We start from the raw sequence: 14,350 nt of genomic DNA, 5'->3' as shown, positions 1-14,350 counted from the left end.
TTTTTTACCTACCGACTTTGCAAAAGTCAAGCAAAGAGTTGATATTTCTATTCTTTCCTGTTGTCACTGCTAATAAATATTCTGTGGTGGGGCCTGAACTGACAGTTGTGATGATGAGATGGGGTGGAACAGAAATACTTGATCTTCTGTGGCTGCGCTGACAGCTGGTGTGGACTGGCACAGCTCCAGTGGAGATCTGGCCCCTGGTCCAGAATGCGTACGAGGAATCTGTCTGCAAAGGCAGAAGCCATTTTACAGCCTTACGCGTTTACCCTGAGCCTGATGGGGTTTAATAGCTGATATCAGGGTGCGGTTGCATCCTACAAGGTATTGAAGGAACTCTTCATTAAAAGCAAACCTGCTGCATAAAGCTCTCTATTTAAAGCAAAAAAAAAAAAGAGAAAATGGGCAGGAGAGGATGCCATGCACAGAAAAGCAAACTACTTTCCAAAGCAGGTGAGGTTTTTAGCATTGCAATGCTGGTATTCCAAAGGGAAAAGCTCGTAGTTAAAGTGGGGGCCTTGGGAGCACTCATCTCCTGACAAGCAAAGAGAGGCTGCTAAGCCAGCCCAGCAGCCACGGTGGCAGCGAGCATCCCGCCCAGCAAGGCGTGCAAGCTGTTGCACAGCCCCACACCAGCCAAGAGCAAAGCAAGCCAAGATGCTAGCCTGGGAGCCAAGCAGGGATCCAGCTGTCGCTTTCGGGGAGGGTAGAACGGACTCGGCGGCTTCACTGAGCTTGGCACTCGAGCCCCACAGCCTGGCCAAGCGTACCCCTCGAGTGCGCGTGGCAGTAGGCAGTGCTTCTGAAGCAGATAGATAAAGAGGTTGTACGGGGACCACTTTCCGCACAGCAATTAACAGGAAGAGACGGCACCGAGCGAATATTTCAATTGCATGTACAGGAGGTGCCAATATGTTTTGCCGTTCTGCAATTGTGTTCTGGAGGCACCAGCAGGGCCATTACAGTGAAGGGTCTGTTCAGTTGGCATTTCCACTGTAAACCTAATTTTTGAAAGAGGTTATAATGTGGCCATTTTTAATTAACGAGGGGATTAAACTTGGCACATGGGTACTCAAGGGCTGTTTGTTGCTGGTTTAATTTATTTTTTTTAATCCAATCTGTTAGGCCCATCTCAAATAATATTCTTTGTTTCCACTTGCTGGGGTTGACTTTAAATATGTCTATACATATGTGTGTGCATGAATCTACGTATAAAAGAAGTGAGATTTATCAAGGTGAAGAACTGCGCCAGAGTAGGTGAGCAGGTTGCTGAAGGATCCCACGTTCCCAAGGCCACCGTAAACTCCTACCAACTATGTGCTGAAACAGGGTACGCAGAAGCGGTTACAAATTTTTCGCTGAATCTCAGAGCAGAATTTTGTCCACTTGGGACTTGAAAGAAATTCTTTCCAGACCTAGGCATCATTCTTACAGACAGTATTTTGATAAATAAATGTTAGTAGCTCACAGCTTGAAAAAGAACCAGGCAGCTTGCTAGCAAGTCACTATTACAATGTGTAAAGCGATGTAAATAACGTGACACCGTAAATAGTTACTAATGCAGACTATTGTTCTAAAACCTACAAGTTATAGCACCATAACCCCCTCAGTATTCCTTATGCAGTCTTCCCTTACATAAACATCCACTTTTTTGTCTCTGCAACGTGTGTAAAAGCGAGCTTTCAGAAGAGTGTGTACAGCTTGTAACAGGTAGAACACTGCCTTACAGAATTACAGTGCTGGAAGGAATGAGACAGTACCAGCTATGCTGGCAGCATAAGAGCTGCTTTTTTCTTTACTTGTTTTAAGAATCTGTTTAAAATCTGCTTTTAATGATGTAGAGTCTACCTTGTCAGAAAAATTTATTCCTGCTCTCTGTTATCCCAACCACTGGAAAGTTTTTTGTCATATCTAAACTGAATCTCTCTCTTCTTAACTTTAATCCCATTAATTCTTGTCCTATATGCCCTGGACATGGAAAACAGATTGTCCCTTGCCTTTTTGCAGCATGCTTTTCACATGCCAGAAGGCTGTCGCCTTGTCTCTTGGTAGTTCGTGCTTCTTCAGGTTTCAAGCTTTCCCAACACACTGTATTCTCTAGGCCTCTGAAAATTTGTCTGTCTTTTAAAAATATGTGTCTCACCTCTCTCTAACTGGTCCAGCCTTCCTGGGAGTGCTGAAGATTTTGGGTGATGTTTCAGCAGAGGCCTTGCCGCTACCCCATGGAGCTCAGCAATGTTGCACCTCTCAGCCCTTCTGCTCTTTCACAGATGTTTTCTTAAGCATTATCTACAGATGCCCACAACACATAGAGAGCACGAGTTGGACTCACCAGAAAGAACTATAGCTTCTCTGCTTTTGTACAAGTGCTCAACAGCCCTGTTGGCAAACACCCAACTGGGAGGATCTGCAAATGGCTGTGTCTGAACCCTTGAGCTGGTGACTGGGGAGCCCTCGGCTGCTCGTGAGGCCAGAGCTCTGCGGTGAGCAGGGCAGTGACAGTGGGGAGTAAATCACTCAGGTTCTGTATTGCACTAGGAAAAAGCCACTGCAAATCACTTGTGCAGTTGACAGGGCCCGTTATACACAACAGAGGCATCCTTTGGTCTCACCAAAAGTCCTGGATCAGCAAGTCCACAGCTTTGTCCCAACTTTGGCTACAGTCTCTGGGAGACTTCAGGAGTTGCTGGGCTGGTTTGGGAATCGGTTGGATTGCTGGCTGGTGGCCGTCCCAGCTGAAGTCTGTCTACACCCTACGGCTGCTCTCCCATCTTTGGGGATAGGCAAAATGGACATCTGCAATGCAAAGCAGGTGGGTAACAAAAGATGAGTTGTCCTTTTAGTTCTAGCACTTGGGGTGGAATTCAGCCTGAAGTGTCACCTACAGTACCTCTCCATATGTATGCTTAAGTCTTTAAACTCCTGTTCTCAGTGGAGATGAAGTCAATCTAGAGACCAGCACAGCAGACCAGGCACTTAGGGCTTCATTTGTTTGACCAAATGCAGGTGTCAGTCCATAAGAGCAGAGGTCTTCCTTAGGTCCCGTGTCATACCTGCCAGCCCCATGCCCCAAGCTCAACTTTCAGCAGAGCTGACCTGATTTGTGGGCTCTGGTGGGTGTCCAGGAACCCATATCACACAATGTTATTTAAATCCTGCGCCTCAGAGCTGAGCTCTGACATTGACCCACCACCTCATTTGTTTTTCAAACAAAAATCTCCAAATGCGTGGGGCTCGGAGGATACTTTCATTGTATCTACAGTGAAAACGTTTTAGGTAAAACAGATGCTACATGCGTTTCCAGTGACTTTTATAGCCCTGCTCTCCCTGCAGCCCCTCTACCTTGGCGCGCAACTAGACATGTTTCCAGACTCAGCTTTCAGCCACCTGTTGGGCTGCAGTGAAGTCAAAATCCACTGGGGTTGGCAAAGAAATCTGTGTTTTCTTGAGTCCCTGAACTGTCCCTGGCCACGCTGCAGGCAGCGCTGTTCGAGGACTCAGTGTAACTGGTGGTTCCCAAAGTGAGAAAGGGGTTTTGTACCCACACACACACCCCACCCACCCCACCCCACATTCATTTCACTGATTTCAGAGGTGACTGTTCAATAATTATTGGCTGTCTTCTGTGGAAAAACTCAGGGGCTTTGGTTCCCCTCTCCTGAAGGCTATCAGCTTGGGGGCTGAAGGGCAAGGGCATGTTATTCCCCTTCCTGGGAGTGCTGGGAGCTGTTCCCGATTTGGGGATTTCAGGAAGGAGTATTTTTGCAGGAAGCATGGCAATTTGCATGGGCTGGGGGTGGTTTATCTCGTACAAATTGCTTTGCCTGGAGCAGTGAGGATGCTGTTTGAGGGGGTGCGGCAATCACTGTTCCCCAGTGTGATGGGTTTGTCATCCATGGTAGTGTTGCTCCTGGGGTATAAATGTCAGCTGAAGTTTTTCTGCGATTTCCTTGACAGAGGCAGTGAGTGACGCACATTCCCTTGGGAGATATTTCTATGTTTTTACTATTCTTCAGGCTTCTGTGACGTTTCTCAGTCCAGTTGTTGGAGCCTCAGGTTCAACCATCTACACTGCCCTGGACCATGTCCCAGCAGGGATAATTTGGCCCTTCAGCAGTGAATACATTCGCTTCTGCAACTCATGGTATGGACTGTTTAGGGGTGAGTTTCTCATGTAAAACCTTAAAACCCACAGTGGAAACCTCCATCATTGGGCACTAGGTCCAGCAAAATTTTTCGTTGCTGTAAATCCTAACAATGACTTAAAACTGAAGATTAAAAAGAAAACCAAAGCTGCTTTTGCCTTCTTTTTTGGTAGAGGTACCTACAGGACTGATATTTTCAAGCTTTCAGTGACACATGAAACACATGCATGCAACTCAAGGAATGCCAGCTATTAGGAAAAGCACCACCTACTATGAGTTTCTTGGTAAAATCATGGCAGTTGACAACACCCAAGCGGCAAACACCTAAAATCAACTGCTCTTCTGAGTGTGTTCACCCTGCTTGCACTTCTCTGACCTGAATAGTGACAGGTCTTTTCACCAAAGATTTTGGAAATTTACACAAAGCTTGCTGCCCCTGCACTTTAGAGGTATCTGATGAACTTTCCTGAGGGTGAGGGCTGTTGATGGACAGACCATGGGAGTCTCCTCCATCTTCACCACAGTGAACAGAAAGGGCAAACTACTATTTTTTTTCTTTTTTTCTTTTTTTTTTTTATTCCCTGCCTCCCCCCCCCCCGCCCCCCCTCCCCTGCCCCCAGCCTGAAGGTGCATCTACGCAAATGATTTGACTTTTCGACTTTCTGGTTGCCCCTGGGCCATCTGTACCATGTGCCTGGGTGTAGCTTCATTCCCCAGCTTCCAACTATCTTCTCCCCAGCGTGCAACCCTGAGGGTGGTTTGCTCCAGGGACCTTGTCTTACCTCTTCTCGATTCCACCAAGGCTGGTCCGCTCTGCCCTCGCTGCCTCCATACCCCACCCTGAGGTAGGCAGCACACATTTTAAGTAAACTGGGATGGGGTTAAATTAAGATCTTTCTATTCCAGGCCAAAGGAAGAGGAACTGATATCAGGTCTCCGACATCTGTCACCAACCACTACGGGAAAAGGGAGACTTCTCTTATCTGTTATTGTTGTTGTTGTTATCACTGTTATTACTATACTAAGAACCCACAGAGGATCTCTTATTATGTTGTTATAGTCAACGTTTTCCCTGTGCACAGCATTCTTCAACCTAGGAAAGATAAAGAATTTTTGATAAAGATATGCTGATGATGTTGCTAATTAGTTTCTCATATTTAAAAATATGGCTGCAGGCAACTGGAGCGATCTCTTTGTTGCAGGACATTGTAGGCTAAAATGTATAGATGTTTGATTTCCTCTGCAGGGATCTCAAAATATGCTAATTTGTCCTTGCAGCAGCGTTCATTTTTTTGGGTCTTTGCCACTCGATTTTGCAAATCTGTTATGTCAAAATATAATCAGTCATATGTGCATAAGATGCAGGCTTCCACCCACACATATAGATGTGTGTGTGTGAGTACATGTTCACACACATATATATTTAAAAAAAATAATCACAGATATGTGTATATATATGCACACACTGATATATTTGTATTATTTCATATTATTTAATGAAATTAAATGTTTAATGAAATTAAATGTTAATTTTTTATAATTATATATAATATGTGCATACACATACACATGGAATTTGACATCTATTTAGGGACTCAACGTGTGAATGGCTAATTGAACTCATAATGCTTAGCTGCTCCAGGGAACATTTCACTCTCAGTTAACCTAAAATATATAGTTTATAGTCTCTACTCGACACATACAGTTTACAAGCTTAAGTTGTATGCTTGCCTATGCATTTTCCTAACATTTCCATCCCAACTCTCATTATAATTTACTTTAAATAGCTATAGCCTGTCATTTTTAAAATTTGCATAATAATGTGGTTAGTTCATATGAAAAATGATGTTTGCTCTGGATTTGGTTATGATTGTGACATTGATGTTCAGATTTTTGTAATCTTGACACCCATAAGCTGAAAAGACAGTAGGTAAGTTTATTTTTTAAACCTCCCTTTCAACCACATCCCCCCCAGCAAAAAACAAAAAGTCACACAGAGAATTTTCAACATGTTTACTGGACTTTTTATGTTCATTTCCAGAAAAATTTCACTGAGGCAAGGGAGAAAGGTTGAGGGTTTTACCCCATCAGATGAAAAAAAAAATATTGCAGTTTTCAAGTGCATTAAAAATATTCCTGATCCAAGGAAAGCCATCAGCTGAAACACTGTGCTGTTTGTTCCCTGGTCCCAGTGCATGTCCTGTCTCCTTCTCTGTGCTGGGCCTGTGGATTATTGTCCATTATCAGGTTTTCCCTTCTCTGGATGCTGGAGCAAAGTGCCGAAAGGGGCTCATGATGTTGCATCTTCACATGACCAAGAAATGGGAATGGCTTGTCCCAGGCAGCACCTTGTGGCTCGCAGAGCAGCCAGGAGCTACAAGCTGAATGTCTGAAACATGGAGCTTTGTGGAAAAGTCCCAGATATGAAATTCTGCAGAAAAAAATAATTATTCCTCTTGAAATGGCTGAGCAGGGTGGTTTCCTTCTCCATCTTTTTGAATTTTGAAAATGATAGTTGGGAAAAGAGTTTCTAGGGACTAAAAAGCTGTGTTTAGAGCTGCAAACCTGTTTTTAAGGCATTTTCAGGAACACGTTTTGGAAAAGCAGCCATGACATCTTTCATTAAAAACAATCCCAACAACTATTTCTGCAACTTTTAAAAAATTCATTTTGTTTCAAGTTTTCTTTCTCTGTACTACTTTTGCCTTGGTTACTCTCCTGAAGAGTCAGCTGTAGCAGGAGAAAAAGTTTTGCATCTCTCTTCCTTCTTGTTATCCAAAAATTCTTACAAAACTGTTGTGAATCACACTGAAAAAGAGCCTCAGTTGTCAGTACTGGAGCCAAACCAAGCAATAATTCTAAATGACGTTCTTTCTAGGTCTGTCCTGAGCAAGATCAAACAAGCTTTCCTAACTAGACCAGTTCAGTTCCTGCTCAAAAATAGTTAAAGATCACGTGGAAGCTTTTTTTATCATCCCAATGGGACTGGTTTTATTTGCAGTCTTAAAATTTTGTATGACGTCTGAAAATTGGGAAATCTCGGAAAAGGAAATATTGTGAGCTTTGGGGGAGGCTATCTTGCTGCCTTTTGGTTTGTTTTTTTTTTTCCTGATTCCAAACTATTTAGTGGATTCTGCTCAAAGCTGCAAAGAGTTGTTTTACCTGTTGCTGCTCTTTTCAGGAGCAAACTATGTCCCATCCCCCCCCAAGCTCATGGGCTTGTGGTGGGAAAGGCGGGAGGGTGGCGGACAGGGATCTAGGGCCGGGGGTGTAATTTCTGTGGGTCCAGCATGAGTTCAGCAAAGGTTGGTTGTGACTTAGAGCAGCTGCCAGCTCCCCTGTCACTGATGTACAGAGAGTTGGTTGGTGACATTTTTCATCTGTCAGGAAACACGTTATCCCAAATGTCACAGGTCATTATTTATTTTTATTTTTATTTTTTTGCTAGCTGTTCCTTGTCTGCTATTGCAATGGCTGGGGACGTTGAAGCTCTTGTGCTGTACCCACCTCCTCCCCTCTGACCCAAGATAAGCTACAAAGGCCATGCAGGTCCCATGCACACACCGGCTGCACCAAACTGGCTTGGGTTGGTGGTGCCCAGGGAGCATTCGAGGAGTCCCAGGCAACCTTCTGGAGACCACCACAGGCCTGTCCTGGGCTATATGGACAAAAACTGCCTTTAGCCTTTCCTTGTTTCTTCCCTCGGCAGGCACAGAAATTCAGGTCTTCCGTCTGTGCTTCAGTTCTCACTACTTCTGCACCCAATGAAAATGGTGTGGTTACTCTGAATAAATGCACATTCAGCTAAAACAACTTGTCTTCACAAGGAGCTGCTTTTGCCCAGAGCCTGAGCCTCCCTAAACGTATAGGAGCTGCAGGAATGTGCCCCTTACTCAGTGGCATGTTTACATCAAGAGCTTGTTAGTGATGTGGCGGGTTGTGGTGCAGTTGCAGGGTGGTTTAAAACGCAGGAGCATGCTGAGTTACAGAAGCACTGGGTTGGCTTTGGATGGGGATGGGACATGACTGTTTGGATGCAGGATGGACTGAGGAGGCTGTGAGTGATGAGCGATGGGAAGGATGGCTTTCAGGAGGGATGGGTCATATAATAAATGACAAGGTTGCCAGTAGGAAAGGCAAAAGGGGTTTCTGGATGAAAAGACAATTACTTGATCCAAGAGGAGGGGAATAAGTACCATGGGGAATGACAGACTGGTGCTGTGGAGTTGCCTCCCTCTGCCCAGTGGGACCTGCTGCCTGCCCTGCTTATCAGCTACCATCTCGTACCGACTTCCCTGCTGCTTCTGCTGCCTAATTGCTCCTGCCTTTGTTTTACCCAACAGTTCCTTGCTTTTTGATCGATTGGTTGGTTGTCCATTCTTCAGATAACCTTCACCATTGGTTCATTTCCCACCCACCAGCCTTCTTGTTGGCATATTCATTATTTTCAGTCCCCACCACCTTCTCCGCTGTTCTCATGAGATGTTTCACTGGCCCTGGTTAGCCCTGGATTGCTAAACCCTGACTCTGCTCTCACCAGACAAGCACATCTAATGTCTTTACTAACTAATCGTGCCCTGTCCTTACATCCTTTATGGTTGAGGATGGGTGGGCAGGCACTGAAGGTCACTCTGGGTGTCCGCAGTTGCAAGGAGGCAGGCTGGGTCGAGGGCAAGGACATGCTGGTTTCTTTTCACCATGTGTGCATGTAGAGGCGAAACTCATCTTGACTGTTCACCCTGCCTCTTCATCTTGACTCTGATTACAGCTACAAGGAGAAACCAACATCTCTTGGCCTCCGTCAGTGGGGATGGCCTCTCCTCCAAGACTCCTAAGGGCCAGTCTTTGCACCGTATAGCCAACTCAATATCAAAATATCAACATCTAAAACCACAATTAGACTTTGACTAAGCACCTCTCTTCCCTCCCCTCCCAGTCTCACTGACGTGTGGGCTGAGCCCACCTCTGCCACAGGGCAGAGTACATGGGCATCTTCACAATGGTGGGAGGTCTACTGCAAATCATGGCAAATTTCTTCTAATAGTCACTTGCATTTTTGCCCATAAGCCCATCACGGGCTTAGCTGAAGGAGAAGATGGGAACGTTATTTTTGCCTCGTGTTAAGGAGTCTCTTACCTCTGACTAGTTCTCTGTTGCAGGAGATTTTGTACGTGAGACTTCACCAGAGGATAAAATCAATGCCTTCTAGCATGTCTTCTGCACATGCACTCAACAGCTGACAGCTTCATTGCCAGGTGATGTGGCAGGGAGCCTGGATGGCGCAGAGGAGTTCCCAGGGACAGGGGCCACCCTGGGCACCCCACCACCACCGTGAGCAGCAAGGGGTCCTGTGTGCAGAGGAGGACGTGTCCTGGCAAACGACCACTTGTCAACTCTGCAGGGCAGGTGTGTTTTGTGTATCTACTTAAGAACTAAAGGAAGGGTGGGAGAAGACCTTTTCATCACTTAAGAGTGATGTGCTTTTTCTTCACAGGGTTCCCTCCTGCACACAGAGAGGCTCAGGTCTGGGGGAGGGGTAGCATACTGCCCGCTTGCAGGCCCAGAGGAGGACGTTCAGAGACCTTAGAATGGCTGGAGGGCTGAAGTTGTGATGTTCAGTTATGTTAAGAGGGTTCTTAACATATTTAAAACTGATCCTGCCATGCACACTTCTCATAGATAAGATGCCTTTTTCCTGGGCAATGAGTCCAAGGGGTGGTGGGGTATTGCCTGGGTCACTACAAGGTGTTTTTGCACGACCATTTTCAGGTAGCATGAGTTCTGCCGTGCTGGTTTGAAAGCTGCCTAGCAAAGGATGGCTTTAATCTCTGCAACATTAACCGTGGCCACAGGCTCTGTTTTTTTCAGGGCATGAATTGGATGATATCAGGACAGCCTGTAGAACCATGTACTTGGTGAAGAAATGGGTCCTCCAGCTCCATATTTGCATAACAGCTTTTATGTCTTTAAAGAAAACAGGTTGTATTTGCCAGGAAACTCACCTGAGCTACCTTTTGCGTGAGGTAACAAATGCCAAACACATCAAGTACAAACCATTTGCTCATTTATTTTCATTCTAAGCCTGAGCCAATTATAATCATAAAAAAGAGTGAAACATCAGGAATTAAAGCCCTACCATCATGTCTGGCCATGCAAGGTAGTGCAGCAAAACCTGCCAAGAGTCCTTCACAAGTGAAAACATGGAAATACCATCTGAAGGTGGGATTCAATAAGAGACCTGAGTGGGGTTTGGGAGGCCTGGCTTAGCTGTTGGCCTTTGCCATCTGCTTTTACTCTTTGCCTGACCCATCTCTTTGGACTCCAGGTTCTTTGGGACATGGGATGTCTCTTCCCATCCATCTGCAGAGTGTCTGGGGGCTCATCTCTGTGCTCTTAGTGTTACAAGCAGCATTTCCACTGCACTGAAAACACTGCAAGCCCCAGAGTGTTTTCTAAAATGGATCAAATCCAAAACCAAATGATGACATTTCCCAATAAATAATCTCCTTCAGTATTTAATTTCAACTTGGTGGAAACATTTTGCTCTGAACCGTTCCTAACTGAAAGATCAGTCCTTTTAAAATTTCTTCTTATATTTTTTTAAAGATTAAAATAATTTTCAGGCTAGGGAAACTGCTTTTGTTAGATGTCAACAACATTTTGCCACCATTTCTGTTGCATTGTGACCCTGAAACAGCCATCTCTGAACTGCTTTTTGCCAGGCTGCAGAAGGCTGAGTGGCAGTTGCATTTTCATCCTACAAGTGGCTGAATTTTAGTAGTGGAGTGAGACATCCCCTGTAGCCATTAAAGTCAACGTTCATCATCAGTTACTTTATTCTAGTGGCTTAGAGAGTGTAATTTTCATTTCTTGAAGAAGAAACTGCTGTAATCCTGTGTCTCCTCTATCATATGAGAGTATACTGGAGCTTCCATTAATCACTATAAGTTGCTGAGAGATCATAGGCAGAAAAGCACTTGAAAGAGCAAAATACTCTAAATGTTACAAAGTTAAACAAGAAAAACTCAAAATCTCTGTAAAGATTGACTTCAGAATTGCAAGTTATAATTATTTTATGCTGCTTGGGACTGGGATCTCATGGATGAAAAAGAAGAGCAGATTCAGGCTGTGTTGGCTCATTGTATTTACTTGATGGCTCTCAGCTCAAGTCAGTGTCATCCAAGACACACCATCGAGAAGACATCAAAGGTTGCATTCTGGACCAAATCCAAAACCAAAAATACCCCTCTGAATTCACATTTTCAGCTCTGGGAAACAGTACTGCAAAACGCCATGGTGAAGGGAGTTGCAAATCCCTGATGACACTGTCTTCTGGCTGGAAAAGACTTTTTAGAAGTTTCATTTCCATCCTGAAAAGAATGAATAGACAGGGGAAATCTGAGTTTACCTAAGTTGCCTAAGAATCCTTACTCGGGATTATTTCTCCTGGAGCGTGTAGTTTTCCAACTCCAGAACAGCAACAGGTGGTAGGGAAAAAGATCAGCAATGGGATAATGGGAAATGGCATTACAGAAATTATACCCTTTATAACTCACATCAAGAGTTCCTTTATGCTGCAGTGTCCCTGGGAAAGGGACATGTCTTGCCTGTTAATTACTTACCTGACCAGGACATTGACCTTTTTATTACAGAAGGCATTCTCAGACTGTCCCAAGGAAGACAAGAAGCTATAGGCAGCATGGAAACTCCTGATCTGAGTCATCTTTTTCCCAGAAGAATAGTGAGGATAGTATCTGGAGGCTCAATGCTTCCTTTCAAGACCACGTAGCCAAAATTCACGACCTGGTTTCAGTACTTGCAAAATCTCAATGGGAGCAGGTGGGTCTTTTTTTCTTTTTCTTTTTTTTTTTTTTTTTTAATTGCTTATCTCTTGCTTATGGGCTGATCCTCACTTAAATGTTATTCTGAAGAATGTTATTCTTTTAAATTTGTTATTCTGAAGAATGTGCTAAATGGGTTTGTGCAAAAAACCCACAACTTTTTGGATTCAGCTTCTGTTGTATTGCTGAGTGCCAGGCATCAAGCGCAAAGTACTACATTTGTGCTGTGTCATCAACTTCCTCTGTTGATGGGTATTATTGCTTCTCCATGGCTGGATGCTTCTATCTTTTAAAGCAGAACAATCAGGAATAAAAAATGTCAAATGAGAAATGAACTATGAAGGACAAATATTTCAATTTCTGCGCAAATAACCTGTCCTTGTTAGCCTTGGATGGTGGTCTGTGAGCAAAAAAAAAGAAAAAAAAGCCATTATCCAAGTACCTGGATGAGCAAAACACTGACTGCATGTTTGTTTATGAAAAATAAAGGCAGCTCCTGGCCTGCAATCCCAGAAAGGATCATTGTTTATCTAATTTGGTCTCCTCTGTAGGAAGCCTATCGTCTCCACCCTGTTTCCTATTTGAGCTTTTGTCAGGTTTCAACTTCCCTTCACAGCTGGTTCAACCATGCAAACGAATTCCTACAACTCTGCATGACACATCAATTCATAAAGATTACACTGGCAGGTCAGAAGGACTTAAAAGATTATGTTTGTGCCAGGATGCAAAACCTGAGTGCAGGTTTTGTGTGGTCAGCTTGGTAGAGGTGGCCTGTCCTGTAAAGTTGAAAGACTTTTCAATGATTGCGGGTTAGTTCACCCATGATCACCAAGAACTTTAAAAGCCTTTGCCTATGTGCTTTGGCGTGACTGATGACAGTTCAGTACAGGAAATAAAAAGATCTGTCTGTAGCTCTGGCTAATTAAGAATTTACTGCTGCATCTTATGCAGAAGTGCCAAAGATGGTGGACACAGCATGTGGTTAGTTTATGACATTTGGTGTTCCTTGTTATATATGAATAGCCAGAAATAAGCTTTAAAAAACACAAAGCAATGATGCTGGCAGTAATTCAATAACACTGAAGTAGAAGCTGGTAGATACGCAACACTGTTTCTGCTGACTGGGTTTGGCCATTAATGATTTGTACATATAAGCACATCTGACTCTGGGAATCCTTTGTAAAGAGACCTGTTCCTTTTCTGTTTGTTACTGAAAGAATAATACAGATACATTTGGAAGAACTGAGCTAAAATAGAGTTTTACCTGGCTCCCAGGCGCAACGTGGTGTTTCTGCATGCTGCGCTACAGACTCACATTTGAATGAGGCTATTGTCTGGAAACAGAACAAACTAATTTCTTGTTTCTACGTTGATTAGCTGATCGTGTGAAACCATTATTCATGTTTTAATTTACTCCACATTAACAGGGTGTTCATACTTCTGACCCTCAGGCCACATCCTGCCTTACTGCTTGCACCCCTTCAAAGAAAGGAGTCAAACCTACCTCTGCTCTGAAAATGGTGGACAGAGAAAAGGCGTATTCTCAGCTGTATAAGCCTGGATGCTTTTTGTGTGTTGAGGGTTATGTTTTCTGGCTGGGAAAGAGCATGCAGTTTTTACTGCCATCAGCCCTGGTGTACTAGCAGAACTCAGAAACTGGAGTCTTTTCTATCTTCTGCATCATCTGAAAGAATTGATCGTTACTTTCTAATTGTAGGACACATTTTGCAATCCCACCGCTGTCAGACTTTGCTCTTGCTTACCCATGTGTAACTTCCAGGAGACACTTTATTACTCTTGATGGATGAGCCTAGAAGAGCTCATCTTGACTTTCAGATCCTAAGCTACATTTACAGCCTGTGAAGATGAGAATCTGGAGAAGAAACGTTTTGCTAGTAAACAGAGCAAATGAACATACAATAAACCTTTGAGACACAGTAATCCCAGAAACCCATGACACTATTAATGGGTCCTTTTCAAAGTGAAACCACACTTCATGCCCCAAAGCTTCCAGAATTATCTTTGGGTAAGCTGCAGACATCACATTCCTTGGAGGGCAATGGCTTGTATCTTCCATTTCTCTGACGATGCTTATTTTTTTCCCCTTTATCAGAGATGGATATGGCTCCCTTAAGAGTCCTCATTTAAGTAGCTTCAATCTTTTTCCACTTTATGCTTATTGATCTTCTGGGCAGAATGGGTAATCTGGTTAGTGGAAAATTTTGGGGGTTTGCAGTTAGTTTTTGTTCTCAGGAAGGATGAAAGGAGGAATTTTGACCTGTTGATAAGAGTGTGTCTTTACACATAAAAGTACGTGTTCCACTTCCTACCTATACCAGCTTTATATGTATGGTGGGTAAC

General features: G+C 43.9%; 1 protein-coding gene across 14 annotated transcripts in view; it reads left to right on the top strand.

Moving 5' to 3' along the window:
* USP6NL (USP6 N-terminal like) overlaps positions 1-14,350 on the top strand; it is a 200,877-nt gene that overhangs the window by 168,245 nt on the left and 18,282 nt on the right. For 11 of the 14 annotated variants that reach the window (XR_013928901.1, XR_013928902.1, XR_013928903.1 and 8 more), the window contains one exon: positions 1-14,350. This exon is cut by the window's left edge and continues 28,609 nt beyond it; it is cut by the window's right edge. The gene's annotated coding sequence lies outside the window, so the exon portion shown is untranslated. The other 3 variants (XR_013928899.1, XR_013928898.1, XR_013928900.1) reach the window with 3 other exon arrangements.

The sequence above is a fragment of the Falco punctatus genome, assembly GCF_963210335.1.
Source record: "Falco punctatus genome assembly, chromosome: 6".
Lineage (NCBI taxonomy): Eukaryota > Metazoa > Chordata > Aves > Falconiformes > Falconidae > Falco > Falco punctatus.
The sequence above is the reverse complement of the archived record's forward strand: the minus strand, read 5'-3'. Positions and strand labels throughout refer to the sequence as shown.